Raw genomic sequence first — 19,675 nt, forward strand, 5'->3', positions numbered from 1 at the left:
ATTTTGTTAAAAAAAAAAAAAAATCTTTTGTCACCGGGGGAGCTGAATGGAAAACCTGGAATGTGTAAGAGATTAAAGAAATGGGGGAAGAGGATTGGAACGTGTGGAGCGATTCCGAGCGCTCTGAGGCAGATGGTGCCTAATCCTGATTTTTCCTTATTCCAGTGTAAATTCCGAGCTGTCCCACTGAATCCACTGCTGAATACTGATGAATCAGAATCAGGCCTGGCTCATTTCTTTGCTTTTTTTGAGACTGTGGGCTTATCTGGCAGTGCTTTATGCATGCACAGCTCTCGTTTTACACTCCTGATGAGAGATGCCCACTGAGTGACTTGGTGCTGATTGCAAACACAGGGGTGTAAATCCTGGCTTTCACTCATTCCTCCTCCTTTAGACGTGCTATCAGACTGACCTTCCAGGATCTGGGAATAAATATTTGAATAACTTGATGTGTTTTCTTTAGGTAGGTCCGGGGAGGGGAAATATTATCCTCTCCAAAGGACTGGGGTGGAATTTTGCATGTCTGGACATTCCACAGGGGCAGTGGGAATGGTGGTGGTGGTGGCTGAGATGTCAGGTCTACCCTGGGAGAAAAAGAAGTTTATTCAGCCAAAGGCAGAAACATTTGGCCCCACAGACTTATTTTTACTGCAAAAAAAAGGTGATCCAGGGGGATTGCCTGTTACAGCCTGGGGATTGAGAGAACTGTTTCAGGTAGAGAAGGGAAAACTTCACTCTGTGTTTAATTTTTTTAAGTGGATTTGTATCTCCTTATTAATCAAACCTACTTGTGTTCATGTTGATTTTAATGTAGGAAAATAAAAAGGCTTTTTCCCCCCCCTAGATCCATCCTGTAGTCTGAGGATGAAATGCTCTGTGTGCAGTGTCAGCTCAGGTCCCAGGCACCTATTTAACTTTTCCTTGTGGGCTTTCAGTGAAGCACAACCCTTCTAGTCCTGCTCTACATAGGAATAAATGCATCTCTTTTTTTCTTTCCCCCCCCATAGGAGTAACTTGATGACTTCAGTGGGAATTGCTCTTAAACAAGAGAGAGGAAGGGTCACCTGGATTCTCCTGGAGATGGGAGTCAGGGGCACAAGTCTCCAGGAAGGCACAAGAAGAGGATCTCAAATGCTGCCTCTTCTCCATCCCACATCGAGGTCCAGGCAAGTATTGTTTCCCCTGGTTGGAGCTTCACTGGTGAGTCCTTTCTCACACAGGGAAATGGTGTCACTGAAGATTTGTTTCATAAAAATTTGATGAGAATTTGCTTCATTAAGCAGAGGGTGGGTTATTGTGCCCCACTGGCCAGTGTGGCATTGCACTCTTAGGGAGAGTTTATATGGCCCTAGCCAGGAAAAGCTGAATCATTGGATTATTAAGCTTTTGGGAATTCCAAATCCATGTCCTGTTACCACCTGAGACACACAGAGGTAGAGCAATCTCACTTGAAGTCACTGGTTAGGTGACACTCTGCATTTCCAGGCCTTTTGGGTTTTACAAAGCACCAGAACCAGGCCCTTGGAGTGAATTTTGTGTCCAGGTGGGCTCTGCATGCCATGGGTGGCATCTCCCCCAGGGATTGTCACTGGTTTCCATACCACTGTTTATAGAATTAGGTATTATTTGAGAGGAGCAAAGCAATTCCAGCTTGACAGGTAGAAAAGAGGTTGGTTAGAGCCCTGTTCGAAGTGGAGGAGTCTGAAATAAGCCATGAAAGAACATATTATCTTCCACTGGGAAAAGCCTGCATGGAGAGACTCATTTAGCCATGGCAAGCTGGGGGAGAAGTGTGGAGTGAGAGACCAACCAGGCAATTACTCTACTAATGGGGGAGATGAGGTTGGATTTCAGCAAATCAGTGCAAATTTGTGGTTCACTATGTCTGTTGAAAAGATTCTGAATGCAGAGAGTGTGAGGGGACGTTTTCCTTTTCTGATGGAAAATGCTCCAGTGTTTAACATCAATTGGATGCTGAACTTTGTCAACATCCTGGATGCTCCAGGTGCAGGCTGGGAGATGGAAGTTCTTGTCAGGGACTCTGTCCTGCTTGGGCTGGTCTTCCCTGAGCTTGAGACACTTTTGTGCTGGCAGTTTTCACTCCTCCTCATTCAAAATGAGCAAACCAGAACTCTGAAAGTCCTTGTGTGAGCACAGCAGAAAACTTTCATGTGAGAATGTTGGCAAGAAAGAGAAGGGGATTTTTTAATAATTGTTGTTTCCTTTCTAACTTGGGGCAATTGCTGTGTTTTGGTGCTGTGTGTCAGAAGTGCCTCATATGCTCAAATGTGTCTTAATTCAGATTTCAGAGCATCACTTCAGCTTTGCAGGATATCCCTTTCCCACGAGGTGATTTGGGTAGGAAAGGTATTTGTGGTATAACTTCAGTTTTATTCAGACACTTGAAATCTTCTCAATTGCCTTCTCCAGTCTGTGCATGGAACTCCCACATTTATTTACATGAATGCACTTTTCTGAACCAGAGCAGTCGGTGTGGAATTGTTGTGCATGTTCTGAAAGTTGTGGACACTGTTTTATTTCTTTACATTGACTTTGACTGTGATGAAAAACTCAACCTGAGTGTGAGTCCCAGGTGTAAAAAGGGCAAGTCTCACAGGCTGTGTTTTTAGCTGCCACTTGTTCCTTTGGTTTTGCAACATTTTTTTGTCCATGGTTTGAGAAGGGACTGATGTCTAATGTCATTTAGAGAGTTTTGGATTAGATATCAGGAAGAAGTTCTTGGCTGTGAGGGTGGGGAGGCCCTGGCACAGGTTGCCCCATCCCTGGAAGTGTCCAAGGCCAGGTTGGAGCAAGCTGGGACAGTGGAAGGTGTCCCTGCCCATGGCAGGGGGTGGCACTGGATGATCTTTTAGATCCCTTCCAAGCATTCTGGGATTTCTGTAAGGTGCAGAGGCCTGTTCAGGGCTTTATCAAAGGGAAATGGAGCTCTGCACTGCCAGGATTTCCCATCCTTCACAGGTTCTTATTATCTTGTCCAGCCTCATCCTGTTCTTACGTGGCAAAAGGGGGAAGGAATGAGATTAGAGGCTCCATGGTTTGCTGGGTGAAGGGGGGGCATCAGCAGCTGATGCACAGGGGTGATGAAGCCCCAAGCACCTGAGGAATGTGCTGGGTTGGGTTTAGGTGCTGAGAGAGCAACAAACAGTTGCCAGTCATGTTCTTCTTCCTGCAGAATTCACCTCAGGCTTTGTTCCTGGTTATATCTCCCCCTGTTCTGCTGGTGGTAACTGCCTTGATACCCAGCTCTGGTTCACATTCCTGCCTGTGCACGGAAAATCCTTCCCGTTTCTGCCAAGTCATCACCTTCTCAACATGCAAATCCCTCCTAAAACCTCCCTTCTTTGGTATTGACCACACGAGATGATTTATTCTTCTAATATATCTGCATATTTGTCAAGGCTGGAGATAGATGAGCTGGACAGTGGGCAGGGATCTAAATGAGCTGTGTGGTATTTTCACTGCAAGCAGGGTTCTTTTTTCCTCATTTATTTGACTTTCTCGTTTTGTTGTGAAATAAGCTGATAAACTGCTTAAGACATCATGTCAAGTGATTTCAGTTATTCTTGTTCTGCGTGTTGAATTCTGTATAAATAATGGGTAAGTGATAAAAAAAAAAAGGTAAATTGATTCAGGTACAAGCTGCAGCTCAGAAAAACACCCAGTTGGCATTAAAATTCAGCTACAGGCAGTGGGAATCAAATGGTGGTGGTGATTACAACCTGGTCTAGGAGGGGAAGGTGTCCCTGCCCAGGGCAGGGGGGTGGGATGAGATGAGTTTTAAGGTCCCTTCCAGCCCAAACCAGTCTGGGATTCTGTGTTGTGAGTGTTCAGCAATTAAATATAAATACAGCAAGGTAACACATCAGGCAGCACATCCCCTCTTCCCTGAGGGTTGGATGGGTGTTCTTTCATTTCATGTTCCATTCTTGGCCTGATAGTTCAGTCAGTGGGACAATGTTTTGTTCCTGAGCACTCTGGGCCCTATTTGGAAGGCAGAAGGTGATGGAGAAACCTGAGCCTCTGGAAATGATTTGGAAATGATCTTTTGGACCATCTGCTCCTGGCTGGTTTAGGAATATTGAGAAGAGGAGCTCAGCCCGGGGACTGGGTGACAAACCTTCCTTGTTCTGAGGTCTGAACCAAACTTGTTGTGGCTGCAGATGACAGGGGGAGTTTCCCAGAATTCCTGTGGTCGTTTCAGTGCCGTGTCCTTCATCCCCCAAGCTGGGATTAATTGCAGCAGGGCGGGTTTAAATTTGAAACAGGCACCCCAGGCTGAGCTTTCCCTTCAAGTACAGATCAGCTGGGGGCTGGCTCTGCAGGACTTGAAAGAATACATGTTTATTTTTAATAATATTATAGATTATAATAATATAAATATAGCTATTCAATAGATATATTCCTATTGAGTAGCTATATTATATATTATACAAATATATCTATTCAGTAGGTATATTTCATTTAATAGATATATTTATATTACATATTATAATTATATAAATAGATCTGTCCAATAGATCTATTTCTATTGAATAGATATATCTATATTATATATTATAATTATATGATATATCTATTCAGTAGATATATTTCTACTGAATAGATATATTTATATTATATATTATAATATATAATATATCTGTATAGTAGATATATTTCTACTGAGTAGATGTATTTATATTATATATGATAATTATATAATATATCTATTCAGTAGATCTATTTCTACTGAGTAGATATATTTATATTATATATGATAATTATATAAATATATCTATTCAGTAGATATATTTCTATTGAATAGATATATTTCTATAGTTATATAAATATATATAGTTATATAAGTATAAATAGAAATATATAGTTATATAAATAGAAATTTATATAACTATATAAATATATCTATTCAATAGCTATCTATAATATAATTATATATATTATTATATATATTATATATAATTATATATATTATTTATAATATTATATTGAATAGATATATTTCTATCTAGAAATAGATATATTCATCTAATAGCTACACATTTATACATGTAAATAAATACAAATTATTTACTATACAATTAGTCCCCACTCTCACCAGCCCTTGTGGCTGTGCTCATGGGAGGGATCCAGTCGAAGTCACAGCAACTCCATGTGGGTCCAGTTGTCCAAACATGTTTGTGGAACCCACTGGGACGTGTCTGATGTGTGTCCCCTTTTCCTGGCAGCTTAATAAGTGCTGCTGACCTGTGTCTTGCCCTCTCAGACACTTTAGCAGCCCCAGAGAAACCCGAGTTTGTCTGGCCTGTTGCTCAGCCACCCTCCCCTGGGAGCAGATTTTCTGCCTCGTGAACTGGAGCCGGCCCCTGAACTCAGCAGCTGGATATTCCACTGGCTGGGAGGCTGGGATGGGGGGGAACAGGCTGCACAGGGGCTGGTTGGGATGCTCAGAGCAGGACCAGCCCGACTGATGCAGAGGTGAATTGTGCCATAGAAGTGTTTTTTTAGGGTCTGTGTTCCTGGAGCAGTGCTGAGCATCGAGGGGATTGTCCCTCTGTGCTGCGTGGCCAGGGAAGGGAGCTGGGGAAGGGGCTGGAGCAGCAGGAGCAGCTGAGGGAGCTGGGGGGGCTCAGCCTGGAGCAAAGGAGGCTCAGGGGGGACCTTCTGGCTCTGCAACCCCCTGACAGGAGGGGGGAGCTGGGGGGGGTCGGGCTCTGCTGCCAGGGAACAAGGGACAGGAGGAGAGGGAACGGCCTCCGGCTGTGCCAGGGGAGGGTCAGGTTGGACATCAGGAGGAACTTTCTCATGGAAAGGGTTTTCAAGCATTGGAAGGGGCTGCCCAGGGAGGTTTGGAGTCCCCAGCCCTGGAGGTGTCCAAGGAATGCCTGGACGTGGCATCAGTGCTCTGGGCTGGGGGACAAGGTGGGGATGGGGCACAGGGGGGACTCGATGATCCTGGAGGGCTTCTCCACCCTTAATGATCCTGTAAGTCTCTTATGCACCACCTGAGTGCCCAAATCTCAGAGGAATTGGATCTGTCTTGGCTCTTGGACTGTGAACCTTCAACTCAGGGTGTAAAGAACAGTTGGTTTAACTTTGCAGGTCCTGGGTGCAGCCCTGGCATAGCTGGGACAAACTGACAGGTTAAAAAGCCCTGGGCTGCACACTTGCAGATAAAAAGCTTATGAACTGTTAATATAATTTTATTTCTGTGACATTACAGCCTGATTTTAAGAGGAGGTGACTTTAGTTGTCTTCATGAACTAACCCACCATAAAGATGGGCAGTAATTGTGATGCTAACTGGTTTTATTACAAGAGAAATAGAAGCAACAAACCTAATTCTCATCCCTCACTGCTTTGTCTCTCATTGTAACATCATTTCAGTTCAGTGAGATGCTCCACTACAGGCTCTAAAACAAGGATATTAGAGTGGTTGCAAAGAAATATACGATATTATGGAAAATTATGGAACTACTGTAAGCTCTGGATCTGTTCTTGATGGATTTCAGTGAAGTCCCAAGCTTGGGGTGTTTGCTTGGATCTGACTTTGGCTTTAGGAAAAGTCTGACAGACACAGGCAACAAGTGCAAAGCAGAAACAAAGATTAGGAAATTCGTGTCAGGCTCTCTGTCAGGTACAATTTAAGCTGTGGTGTTTAAATAGAATTGAGTAGTTTGTGGCAAAAATCCCCCATTGGAATGCTGTGCTGGATCCTCAGCCAGGATGGCACAGCTGGAATTGTGGCTGAACAGTGCTGACCATGTGGTTTGTGGGGTCATTGCTGCCAATAGGACTGTTCAGAATAAAAGAACATGACTTAACATCTTTTACATCAGTCAAATCCAGGCAATATTTACTAAAAATATATTTCCCTTTTAAGACCCTTAGTTTCATTTCATGGAAGCTGATTCCAGCAAGCTGGTGGGATTCTTTCAGGGAGCTCCAATGGATTTTGGATCAAACTCTTCCTAACATGTGGATCATCCTTTATTGGCTTTTTTACAGTGGGGTTTTCACCCCTCTAAACAAGAAGCTGCTGCGAATCAGCCCCCAAAGGTACAGCAGACAAAAGTGAGCTCCCTGTGGCAGCCCCATTACTTTGAAATGCACTAAACTCTTTGGAATTCTTCTCAGTGCACTGATCCTGCATTTTGCACTGCTCTTATTCCGTGAACCTGGTTCAAGCTACTCCAGGAAAGTCACTGTCAGGTCAACAACTTTCATTTCCTACTGGGTGTTCCTAGAGAGTTGAGTCACATTTTGGTGCAAGACTTCACAGGAGGAGATTCAGGAACACCTCATCCTGTCCCCTGAGTTCATCTGGTCCAGACAGATGGTGGTTAATTCACTTAACACTTCACTGAAATGATGAAGGACTTTCTTATGATTTTATTTGGTTTACAGACAGATCTCAGTGCAGACAATCCTCTGAGCTCAGGGATGGGGCTGATTTGAGCAAAAGCCCTTGAGTACCACAAATATCCTTCCTTCCTTCCCCTTTTACAGTTTCTTTTAATGCTCCTCAGGTCCCCTTTGGTTCAGTATCTTCCATATTCTTTAGAATTAAGAATTAGCCTGGCTGATGTGTTTCCCTGTTCCAGTGGCACTGGAGGCAGATTAGTGCAGCCTGTTGGAGAAGCTGGAGAAGGAACACAAAAGCAGAATTTGCTTTTCATCACCTTGCATATCTCCTCCTTTGGCTCTGATAAGCAAGTCATCTACAACCATAACAACAGATATGGATACAACCTAATGCTTAGAATATCATTTATATTCTCATTAAAAAAATGCAGATTATGACAAAGGGCCCTAACTAACTGAAAATTATGCTATTTTGCAATCACTTGATGTTCTTGAATAGGGCAGAAATGTGTTTATTATTCCTTGACCATGGTCTCAGCATCGATCCAGGACCTTTGCTCTTGTTGGCAAGGGCTGGGATTGAAGGAGCTGAGATCTGGATGTGGTGGCACTGCTGTGGCTCTTCTTTGTGGCCACAGGTGAATTCCTGGGAGCAGCAGTTTAAAAATGAGATTTAGGAACCTACTCTGTGCTTAAAAATAACACCTGCTTCAGCTCAGGAGATGGCATTAATTTGAGGTAATTAATTCCCATGGCTTTCAAAGGTTTTTACTCTCTGTTGATACAGAGCTTAATAACTTACCACCCTGTTGTGCTTGGTGTCTTCTACCTGTGTAGTAATAGAAATAATAAGCCCTGGCTAGTTATGGAGTGGGTCACAGGGACTGGGTGATAATTTTGCAGGTTGTATTCATTTCCTGGGCTGTGTTTTGTTCAGGCAGAGATGAAAGGTTTCCATGTCCCAGATCCTGGGTGTCTGCTCAGTCCTTCTGCCCTGTTATCCCGTTTTAATTTGGCTTGCAGCTCCTCCTATTCAGCTCTTCTCCATCCCCAGTGGACTGGGCTGGCAGCAAACTGAATTTTATGCCAGCCTCAGGTGCCCAGTGTTTGTAGGTTCATGGACAGTGGCTCAAAATGGCACAACAAACTGCTGCTGGACCCAGTGACCACAGCAGGATCCCAGGGGGGCTTTAATTTTGACTTTGTTCCAGGAACAAAACTATCATTGGAGATTTTAAGGACAAAATATCACAGAAACCCCCCTGCACAATGATTCTGTGAGGAGGGAAAGACCCATATCCCACTCACTGCCCATTTTGGGCTCAGGTACCTTCAGCTGCAGGAGGTGGAAAGAGCTGGGCAAACAAGTCCTGAAGTCATTTTTTCCTCTGCTTAAAAGGCAGAGAGAGGGGTTATTCATTCTGCTATAACTCCAAGTTGTGTCTATTTGCACACATTAAGTGGCTTTGTTTGCTGTGGCTGTTATTTTGGGCTCGGTGCTGCCTTTCTATACACACACAATGGTAATTTATATCTAAATGGGAGGCACAACAGTGTCTGTGGGAATGAGCAGATCGTGGATCCTGCAGGGTGAGAGCAGCCTCACCATTTGTAGCCCTGACTCCTGCCACATGAAGGGCCCTTACCAGCACTCCTGTGTGCTGGGGATGGTGGAATTGGGCCCACAATATTATGGCACAAAACAGAAAACACACGACCCTGCACCAGCTGTAATGGCATAATGGGATAAGTGCGAGGGAGAAGCAGCAGGATATAATAGGTACTCAGCTGCCTCTGAGATGGGGCCTCTGTATTTACCTGGATAGGAGAAAGCTGCAAAACTAGGGCAGCATAAGAACACAGTGACAGTGTAAGTGCTCCAGGAGGTGGCTTGTGGGTGAATTGAAAATGCAGCAATATGGGATGTTATATAATAAATAATAACAATGATATCTGTGCTCAGGTCCCGTTCAGCCTGAAATGCTTCACCAGCTGCTCCGCAGAGCTCACGGGAGTGTTGGGGCCTCTTTGGGGTTGGATTTCCTAATTCCTTCTCTTCTCCTGCTCTATAAAAGCCTCTGTGGGGTGTTTTTGTGCTTTATTATGTCTGGAGCGTAGAGGAGCTTTCATCTCCCAGAAATGTGTATGAGTGATCAACACCAGCCATCATTTGGGATGTTTCCCATCCCTGGAAGTGTCCAGGTTGGATGTTGGAGCAACCTGGGCTAGTGGGAGATGTCCCTGCCCAGGGCAGGGGGGGTGGAACTGGATGGTCTTTAAGGTTCCTTCCAACCCAAACCATTGTGGGATTCTGTGAGTGGAACTGATGGGGAAACAGGAAATCAAGTGGGGGAAATCCCAACACTCCTTTGAATCCCAACACTGCTTTCCTTCTCCTCCTGACAGCAGAGCTCCATCCCACGCACTCTGGCTCCCACAGGAGGGCTTTTGCTGCAGGTTGCAGAAATCTGGATTTTTTTGTGATGGTGGCAGGCTTTGGTGTTGAAGTGTATAATCTTTCAGGCCAAGACATGACTTTCTGGCACTCATTAACATATTTAAGCTGTGCTTTCTATGCCATTCTTTGATGTAGACTCACGGCTTTGTGGCTTATCTGTGTTCCTAATTTCACTTTTAACTTATTTGCTGACTTGGGTGAAGATCCTCCTGCTTAAGTGATGAGTCACTTTTTTTTTTTTTTACTTGCAGGAAAAATTTGCATTTATTTTTTCCACAGAGGCACTTTAGGAACAGGTTAAATGAACCATTTAGATGATTGAGAGAGAGAGATGCCAGGGAAAGTGGTAATGTGTGCTGTGGTGCTCTTCTGTTACTCTTTGATTCAGATTGCTGCTATTCAGTTAATTCCTTAGATGTGGATTGCTGAGTAGGGCCTCCCTCTGCATTTCCTCCCTTCCCTGGATTTCTTGGGCTGAATTGGTTGGAATTCATTGGTGTATTTTAACTGTAGGTTTCCCCTGCAGTGCTGTGCCATCTAACAATAAAATTCACATTATAGTTCCAGGAATTGTCAAGGTGGACTGAACTGTTGACAGGGTACAGAAAGATGCACGTAGGAATCTTTAGGAATAAAAGATGAGGTGTCAAAAATAGATAATGAAACTTTCAAGTGTATTTTTTTGTAATCTTTCTCAACTGGAGCAAGTGGTTTTAGGAGGAATAGTTAAAAAAAGAAAACAACAAACATAATATGAAATACAATACCTTTTAGGATTTTTAGAACATCTTCATGGGGTATTCAATCTTTCCACAGCTTTGTGAGATTTATTAAGGGAAAACCAATTTGGATTTCTTTTTTTTTTTTCCAATATTCATTGTGCTGAATTACAGGTGGTCACACAGGTCACCAAGGGAGGAGCTGAGGGGCATAATCTGCCTTGGAATCTGAAGTAAGGAGGGGACATTTGTTTTTAGTGTTTAGGGGTGGTAGTTAGGACATCACCTGAGAATTTAGAGAGAGAAGTTGAAATAACTGAGCCATTTTGATGGTGTGAAATCATCTCCACACCCAGGCTGCTGTGGAGAGAGAGAAGGACCTGAGATATCAGTTAACAGGAGTTTGATGCTTTCTGGAGCTGTAGGTAACTCCCAGCAAATGATGTGTTACTAATTGGGTTAAACCATATCATAATTCCTCTCACGTAAGTGCAGGCTCTTGCCTGGCCTATATTACTGGAATATCAGGGGCTGTCCTATTTTCCTCATGGAAAAGCATCCCAAAGGTGGGATGCAGAGGTGCTGTCCTGCCTCACTAAGGGCAAACTGAGGCACGACCTCACCAAGGTGAAGCAGAGGGTGGGGGCATTTTAGGGACCTGAATGAGGACCCTTCCAAATTTAAGGCTCAGATTTTAGGCTCAGACCCTTCCTGGGGGCACAGTTTGCAACACCTGTGCCGTGGCTGGTTACAGGTGGATGATCTGGGTGGGGATGTGTGAGAACACCCATCTAAATAAATGCACAGGCAGCGTTTGGGAGCATCCAGGAATCCACTTGAACGAGGGGGTGGTTTGGAAGTGGGGCTTGTTATTAAACAGCCTCTTTGCGTGGGCACCGTCTGTGTGTGTGTGTTCCTAAAAAACCCAGGGTCTCCTCGCTCTCCTGCCATCCCAGGTCTCTAAAAAAAGCCGGGATAACAAACATCCATATTCAAACCTGCCTTGAAAAGACGTCTCCCCGCAGCTGGGGGAACCTCAGCCTGCCGGTGCCGCCGTGTCACATGATGGGCTTCAATCAGGCTGAGCCCGTTTTAACTGCATTTGCACTGATTCGCTCCATCTCGAGTTATTTAGCATTATTGATTCCTCTTGACTTCCCGGGTGCATTAGTTGCCGTTGACCCTGGCATCTCGCTGGAGCAGACTGGCCCGTCATGTGATACTGTCTGGCTTTGTCCTTGTTCCCAGTCAATTCCTGTTTTACTCAGCAGATGTCTTTTGTTCCCGACAAAGATTGCTCATCCCATTGTCCCGGCTGTGCCCCGTCCAGCCCGGGCTCCCCGGTCCCAGCCCTTCCCAGCCAGACTCTCCCCCTCCTTCCCCCAGAGTCTGAACACCAGAAGGAGCCTGGTTTGCTTTTCCTTTTTATTTTTTTTCTTCTCCCCAGGGGTCTGGCTGGATTATTTCTGGAGCTGGTTTCTTTCTTCTGTGAAAGTAAACCAAGGAAAATAGGTTTAATTTTTTTTTTTGGTAGGTTTTCTTGGGAAGCACCTGGGCCCCACCTTGACTAAATCAGCATCCATCCCTCCTTGGTTTTGATTTAAATCTGGCCCCCAATACCTAAAGAGATTGTTTGGGTTTGTTTTTTTTTTTTTTTTTTTTCCATTGCATGGACCTGCTAGAAGGGATGGGGGAAAAAGTTATGGATTATGATAGGGATTTGTGTAGTAACCTACAGGATTTGGGGGCCTGATCCACTCCTCTTTCGTGCCAGAATCTGATAAATTCAGCATTCCTGCTCTTCAGATCCCAAAAGATAAATCCCTGTAAACCAAAGCAGAGCTCTCTCTGTCAGTAGGACTGCAGTGCTTTGGGGGCCTTTAGGGCACGGAGGTATCTTGTGGGTTCACTGCTCCAGGGAGCATTTTGGGATGCTGGAAAAGCAGGGATCTGGCAACTGCACAGTGTCCTGGAATGTCTGAGTGAGGAAAATGGGGATGGGGCAGGTGATGGGCAGCAGAGAGGGAGTGAGACTCCTCTCAGCCAGCCCACTGCCCAAAGGGTGGCTGGTGAGCCTGCAGCCTGGAGCAGGAAAAGCTGATAAACTCTCAGTGCTCTCCTAATGACTTCAGAGTCCAAGGTTTTCCCTTGGAATCCAAGAGTTTAGCTCTAGTGGTTCAATTTTAGGCTTTCTCTGCTTGTGGGGTATGTGAAGTCTGGGCCAGTCCAGGGCTTGGGTTCTCCCCCACTTCAGGCAGGGCTGATAAACCCTCTGCTCAGTCTCTCTGTGTGCTGAACTGCATTTTCTCTCCCAAAAGTGAAGGAAAAGATGCCTGGATGTGCTCTGTGCCCCAGCTCCCTGCAGCCAGGCTGTTTGTCAGCATTGTGCCACTTCATTGCAACTTGGTGTGTGGAACCTGACTCAGGTCCATAAAAGCTGCTCAGAGGCCCATTATTTTCCATTATTGTTCCTTTTTGTACCATTATTACTTTTTCTCAGGAACTAAATATTTTTCCTTTTTAATTTAGTGTGGTTTAACTTAAACCCACACTTTTCCTACTAAACCCACCATAAATTACTCTGTTACCACCTCACCTCACTGACTGCAGCTTTGTTCACATGGCACAGGGATCCTTGGAAAGGAGGGGATATTTTATGTCTGTCACCAGCGGGAATTAGGGTGGAGAAAGGGCAAATTTAAATTAATAAAAAGACCCGTGAAAGGAAAAGTGCTGCTGGTGGCAAAACTCACCTTTTGGTCAGCCCTGTATGTGATCCCCCTCTTCTGGTTGTCTGTGGAATTGGATATGGAGGGAAGTGGAGAGTAGCACAGACAAAGGGATTTGGGCAAATTGGATCGTTTTCCTTATGCTGGTGAAAGACCTTTGGAATTATAGAGCAAAATGGACTTTTGCTGTGGATTGGGTTCACCCTGGAGTGACTCTTTTGCTGGTGTTGGTGTGCCCAGGTAGAAGCTGCCTGGGGTCTGGGTGGAGCTCAGCTCAGCTCTGTTTGGCCTGACTATTTTGAGTGCATCTTGCAGAAATGGCACTGGAGGAGACTGGTTTTCCCTTGTCTGGCACCTGGTGCCCGTGAGAGGTCAAGGTGTGAAATGCTGCCCTTGTGGTTTGGGGCTGCTTTCATTTTTTTTCTCTGTCTACATAAAAATCCTGGTGGGAAGGAGGCAGTTTGGAGCATCCTCAGGAGGGGTTCTGTGAGGCAGGAGCAGACAACAGGCAGAACAAAAATCACATCAGGTGCCTGATGGATGGTCCTGATGGTTAACAGCAAATCCCTCATGGAATGTGGGGTGAGGAAGGGAAGTGGGAGATCAGGTTTGGAACCTCTAGGCTGGAAGCATTGCAGTATTTTTCTGGGTATAAGTACCATGATTTTATTTGGCTCAAAGCAGAGGTAGAGGTAAGCAGCCACATTTACATCCATATCCCACTTTATATCCATATTCCAGCTTCATCTGCCAGAAACTGAATCAAATCATAAAGGTCACTGAGGTACAAACGTGTTCCCACCTAATTGTCCAACATCTGCCATCTTGCTCCCTGGTATCCCCCTTCCTTTCTGCAGCACTAATCACACTGGAGTTCATAACCTCTACCCAGGCATTTTAAAAGAGGCAGGAAAATATTCTGAGGAAGGTATTGAATTACAAACTGGGTTTGGATGGAAGGAGAGAGCTAAAAGGGAAGAGAGATCACACAATGCCCCCCCTTCCCAGCTTAAAGAAGCAGCATTCCCTCACTGGTAGCCATCCTTTCCAGGGAGAGCAATGAGCTGAACAGTTTTCTCTCTTCTTTTGTCCCTCCTGGGCTCAGTTTACTGTAATTCCTGGCTGCACATGGCACAAATGACTGAACGTGGATGTTGAAGCCACTGTGGCATATAAAACGAGCCAGAGAATCTTCCTGGAGCCTGGAATCTTCTAGAATTGAAAAATATCCTCTCTTTCTTAGGGCAGGAGAGAATTCTGACCCTGAAATGGAGCCTTATGATAGAAGGAGGTTTCTTCTGGCTCTGTCTGTGTGCTCCTGTCACATGTGGAAGTGTCAGACAGAAGTTGGTTTCACAGTTGTGTCAACTGGGGGAGACACATTTTCCTTGATGGAGCGGGAGATGATTTTTGAGAGATGTAAATGCCAAAGCATCCAGAACTCTGCAAGGTAACTTCGTCCCTTGTGGCCAACAAAAGTGTCCTCTTGGCCCTGGGTGGGAGGAATTGGCCGTGGGCTACAGGTTGATGAATGTTTTGGGCTCAGAGTGGGGAGATGATGTCATGAGCAGGTTACAAGTTACCTCTGGGCTTCTCCTTCTCCCTTTCCTCTTGCTGCTTGCAATCTAAATATTGAAATCTGTGCAGTGCAGTGAGGCCTCTGGGCAGTGCCACAATGCCAGGAGCGTTTATATTCAGTACATAATATTATCACAGAATCTCAGACTGATTTGGGTTGGGAGGGACCTTAAAGCCCATCCAGTCCCACCCTCTACCCTGGGCAGGGACACCTTCAGACCCTCAGTGCTGAACCTGCTGCTCTTAAATCAGGTGCCCCTTTACCTTGGGAAGGGGAGAGTCAAACAGCTGCAGGAGCTGCCTGCTGGAACCCCTGGGCTCTGCCTTAATGGATCCGCCTCCCTGGCTGCCAGAAAGTTCCCAAGGAGTAATAAATTCCCTCTGGGTCTGCACTGAATGCAGAATTGATCCGGCTGCAGGAGCCAGGGGGAATCAATGCAGCTCGGTCTGGGTGTGCCCTGCACGTCCATTGGCTCCCTGGCCCTGCCTCCTCCTGCTCTGGCCTGTGCATGCCACAGCAAAAATTGATTTTTGCATGAAACCAAAAGGTGAACCGTGGCATCAGGCAGCTCAGAGCCATCTGTCTTGTCAGGGCTCCTGTCGGAGGGACAGTTATTTGGAATTATCCACTGATGAGGAGCAGCCAGAGATGTTTCCCTGTGTGCCAGAGAAATTGTCCTTGGTGATTTCCCCCCAAAACCCCTCTTTGCCCCCAGGTTCTCTTTCCCTGAGGTCAGCACACGCAGCACATCCAGTTGCACGTGTTGCTCACGTGTTTTCTTGCTGAATCATTCCCCAAAAAATCATTCCCAGGCACCTGCAACATCCCCCCCCTCACACACACAGGAGGAATTGCAGCTCCTCAGAGCCAGGGATGGCACCAGAGATGTCCTTTAAACTCACCCAATGATCCACTGGAAGAAAGCAACAGATGCTGAGTCATCACCCAGCACTTCTGTACCACTGTGTCCACCCAAAAAATCTGGGAATGGCTTGGCTTTCCTTAACTGGGGAAGGAGGGGAGGACAGGAGGGTATCCAAAAATCCAGGGGGAGAGTTAAAGTAGTTTTGGTAACCTCTGCAGTATGTTTTTAGCACTGGTATGTCTTTGAGTGTATATATATATATATATATATATCTATGTATATATTTATTTTTATATTTTTTCCCCTTGTATTTTTCATGTTAATCTGACTCAGTTCCTGGCTTTTGCTTGTCCTGCTGTTATTTTTACCCCCTGCTGCAGTCTGCAGGCAGGTTCTCAGCTCAGAGGGCACGTCAGAATCGTGCCACAGAAAGTACCCTGAAGTCAGAAGAAAAAAGAGAGAAATTACATTATATCCTCCTTAACTTCACAAATGTTCCCTGTACCTCGAAGAAATCAGAGGGGTTTTTTTGGAAGAGATTCCACCCCCAGCCTGCAAACTGCATCTTCCCTTTCTTATCCCAATATTGTCTCCCTATTGGAGAGCCTCTGCTTGGAGCAGAGATCACAAAGCCCCACAGCCCCTCTTCCCTCCCCGAAGAATCACCCAACCCAAACTAATACTTTAATGACTCCTTTTCCTCCCAAGGAAGCAAATTCAGGCTCTCACACACACACACACACACACGCATGAACAACAAAAAAAATGCTATTTTTTTTTTCTTTTTTTTTAAAAAAAAAAAGCTGGAGGCTGAGGAGGGACCTCGTCTGGTCAATGAAAGAAAGAGACGGATGTCTGGTGCCATGGCAATGGAGCAGGGATTACTTTGCACTGGAAAATAGGTTCTTTTTTTTTTTTTTTCCCTCGTTTTTTTTTTTTTTTTCTATTCCAGTTTTTTTTTTTTTTTCTCGGGCAGCTAAGAGTTGTCACCGAGTCTGAGAGGCCCATTTAGAGGAAAACGAGCCTCTGAGGAGAATTGAATGCTTGCTTTCAGCGGCTGCTGCTTGAACAGCCTGCTTTGCTTTTGGGGCAAGGCAGGATGCAAACACCCAGATTTGTTTAGAGCTCTCCCAATCCCTGCCTGGGTGCATGTGTGTGGATACACAGCCATAAAAATCAGAGGGGCTTGGGCTGCTAGGAACATAGATTAGTCACAAAACGAAGCAAACAGTTAATTGAAAAAGCTCTTTAACCTGAGCTGATATATTGAATGGGATTCTGTGGGAATTCATCACTTCACTGTGTCTGTTTTGGGGTGTATTTTGCATTTTATTGCCATTAGGCTGGATTTGGACCGAGATTAATTAATTCAATTTAATGCAGGTCAAGACATTTTTGTGACAGAAGGTATTTTTTGTGGAAAAGGCTGATTTGTGGAGATTTTTTTGCTGTGAGCAGTTTGGGTTTTGTGCTTATTCCTTCCTACTCCCAATTCTGAATATTGGGGGTGAGGTTGGTTTTTTTCCCCTGTTTTTTTTTTGGTTTGGTTTGTTTGTTTGATTTGGTTTTGTTGTTTTTTTCATTGGTTGGGTTGGTTTTTTTTTTTGTTTTGGGGGGCAGGCTGTGTTTTGGTGTGGTTGTTTCCTTTTGTTTTGTTTTGTTTTGAAAACAAGCTACAAAGTTTCAAACTGAAGACAATATTTTGCTCGAGCCCACCTCGTTTTAAAAACTCATCTAATTTCTGTAAATGTTTAACAAAGAAATTGGCCAATGGAAACATTCTGCAGCGATGCTCTTTTTCAGGTGTTTTTGGTGGGTTTTTTTGAACTGCCTTTTGAATTTCTGACCTTTTAATGTATTTTGACTTCTTTTTTTTTCTCTTTTTTATTTGATTTTTATTTTTGATACCTCTTGGGGTGAAGGAAAGGCTTCTTGCAGATGCCTGCCAGCCAAGAGATGAAGGTGTTCTCTGATCTATGCATCACCCACCCACCAGCCTCCAGACAAGGGGGTACCAAGTAGACTATTTAAAACAGGTAAAAGGGAATAAAAGGCCTTTATGCGACTTTTCTGAGCTGCTCCAGGAGTTCCCAGGTCACACTTGGGATCCCCTAAATGGCTTTTGCCTCTCTGCTGAATTCCTCTCAATTTGCCACCCCAGAGAACGAGGATATTCCTTCCCCACCCCATGGGAAACACAACCCTGGAGTTCATTCCACTGCAACCTGTTCTGAGCCTTCCCCCCGTGGATTTTGGGGGAATTGGGTTGATTTCTACCATTTTAAGGCCTAGGCAATGGATTAATTCTGCAGTCTGGGCTTCTGGGTCATTCAGGCACCCATTTCACTGCCACCAACAGTGGCACAAGTTGCAAAATATTTCCTTTCTGCTGACATTCTTTTTTACCACAGTAAAACTGCCTTAATATATGAGCCAAAATAGGGTTTTGAGACGTGTTAATCTTATTCTATACATGCCCTGCCTTTTGCAAGCAGGGCCACATTGAAGCCTTGAAATGCCACTGGAATATTTTGTGCTCTCTGTGCTTTCTGGGCTGGGTAGATGTTATAAGCTCTGTTGTTGTAAATGTGCCTCCTTTCTCCTGTCTGGAATGAAAAATAGCTCCCCTCTTTGATCTTCCCCTCATTTGCTAAAAAGTAACCAAAAATAATCCCCCCCCTTTTTTTTTTATGTTGGGGGGAGGTGGTGAAATGTGCCAGGATTCAACAGCAACAAAAAAAATAAATTGAGACCCTCCTTTTCAGTCCTTACTAACTGTGAAACATAAAATCCCTGTCCAGGTAAAAAATTTGAGTTGTCATAGCAACAGCAGGATGGCTATTTATTTTTGGATTTCCATTTTCACTGATTTATTTAACACATTGACAATCCATTTATAATGAAGAGGAATTCAAGAGGGTTTTTGTTTCTGGCAGGGTTTATACTGAGCCAAGCTTGGGTTACTTTTCACCAGAGAAAATAAGCAAAGATAAAAGAGGTAAATAAAAAGGAAACCTTGTGGCTTTCTGGGGGTTTTCTTGTAGGCAAATACGGGTGCTGGGTGGTGCAGGGGAGAGGGAAACTGGGACTGACTTGTTTATTTTGTGTCTTTTAGAAGAACCTTAGGGCTGTAAAGCAGAACAAGGGTTTAAGTCCCCCCCTCTGTGGGCGACAAGAGCCCCAGATTCTCACCTCCACCTGCCCTTGCCTGCATGCACACACTGCCAGGAACAGGGCAGCAGAGCCACTGGAAGGGGCTCCACTGCTCCATCTCCTTGCAGAAGCCAGGGAATGCCTCAAAGCCGTGGAAAAAAATCCGTATTTCTCATTTTGGCAGCGACCTCTCTGTGCTCAGTGCGGGTCTGAGGCTCAGGTTTGTCTGCTCTCCACAGTGTTTGTGTCCAACCAACCTCTGATCCAGGGCTTGGAAGGATCCACAGAGCAGCCTGGAGTTTGGAGAGCCCAAATTATGTAAATGGCCTTTAGTTTTGGGGTGTTGGTGCCCCTGGATGCACAGCCAGCTTTGGAGCCAAGCAAACAGGCACCCACAGAATCAGGGATTTTCAGAGCTTAGAGCAGTGTTAGTGCACTTGGGCAATGGTGAAATGCCCCCAAACTCCCCCAAAATCCTATAACTTATGAATTCCTCTGTATCTCCCTCCATGGAGATTTAATTCCAGTGGATGCCTTTGAAATCCCACCCAATTCACCTGCCAGAGGAGCCAAATCAAATCTCAACATTTGGTGACTCTTGAAAGCATCTGAAGATTGGGAAGTTTGGGGCAGGTTTTTGGAAGCAAAGCAGTGAAATCCAAGTGGAATCACCCAAGGGAGAGCAAACCCAGCAGATTTTCTGCTGCAGAACCTGGCTGGGAGCACACAGTCCCTGCCTGGGTTTTCTCCCAACCTGTCTCTCTCTCTCTCTCTCTGCATTTGCTCTGCA

General features: G+C 44.9%; 1 long non-coding RNA gene across 1 annotated transcript in view; it reads left to right on the top strand.

Moving 5' to 3' along the window:
• The window catches only part of LOC135401862 (uncharacterized), a 38,907-nt gene extending 34,556 nt beyond the window's left edge, over nucleotides 1–4,351 (top strand). The window contains exon 3 of the long non-coding RNA XR_010424944.1: nucleotides 1,008–4,351. This is a non-coding gene — a long non-coding RNA (uncharacterized LOC135401862). The remainder of the gene's footprint in view (nucleotides 1–1,007) is intronic.
• Nucleotides 4,352–19,675: the final 15,324 nt, after the last annotated feature.

Source organism: Pseudopipra pipra, chromosome 23, assembly GCF_036250125.1.
Source record: "Pseudopipra pipra isolate bDixPip1 chromosome 23, bDixPip1.hap1, whole genome shotgun sequence".
NCBI classification, from domain to species: Eukaryota; Metazoa; Chordata; class Aves; order Passeriformes; family Pipridae; genus Pseudopipra; species Pseudopipra pipra.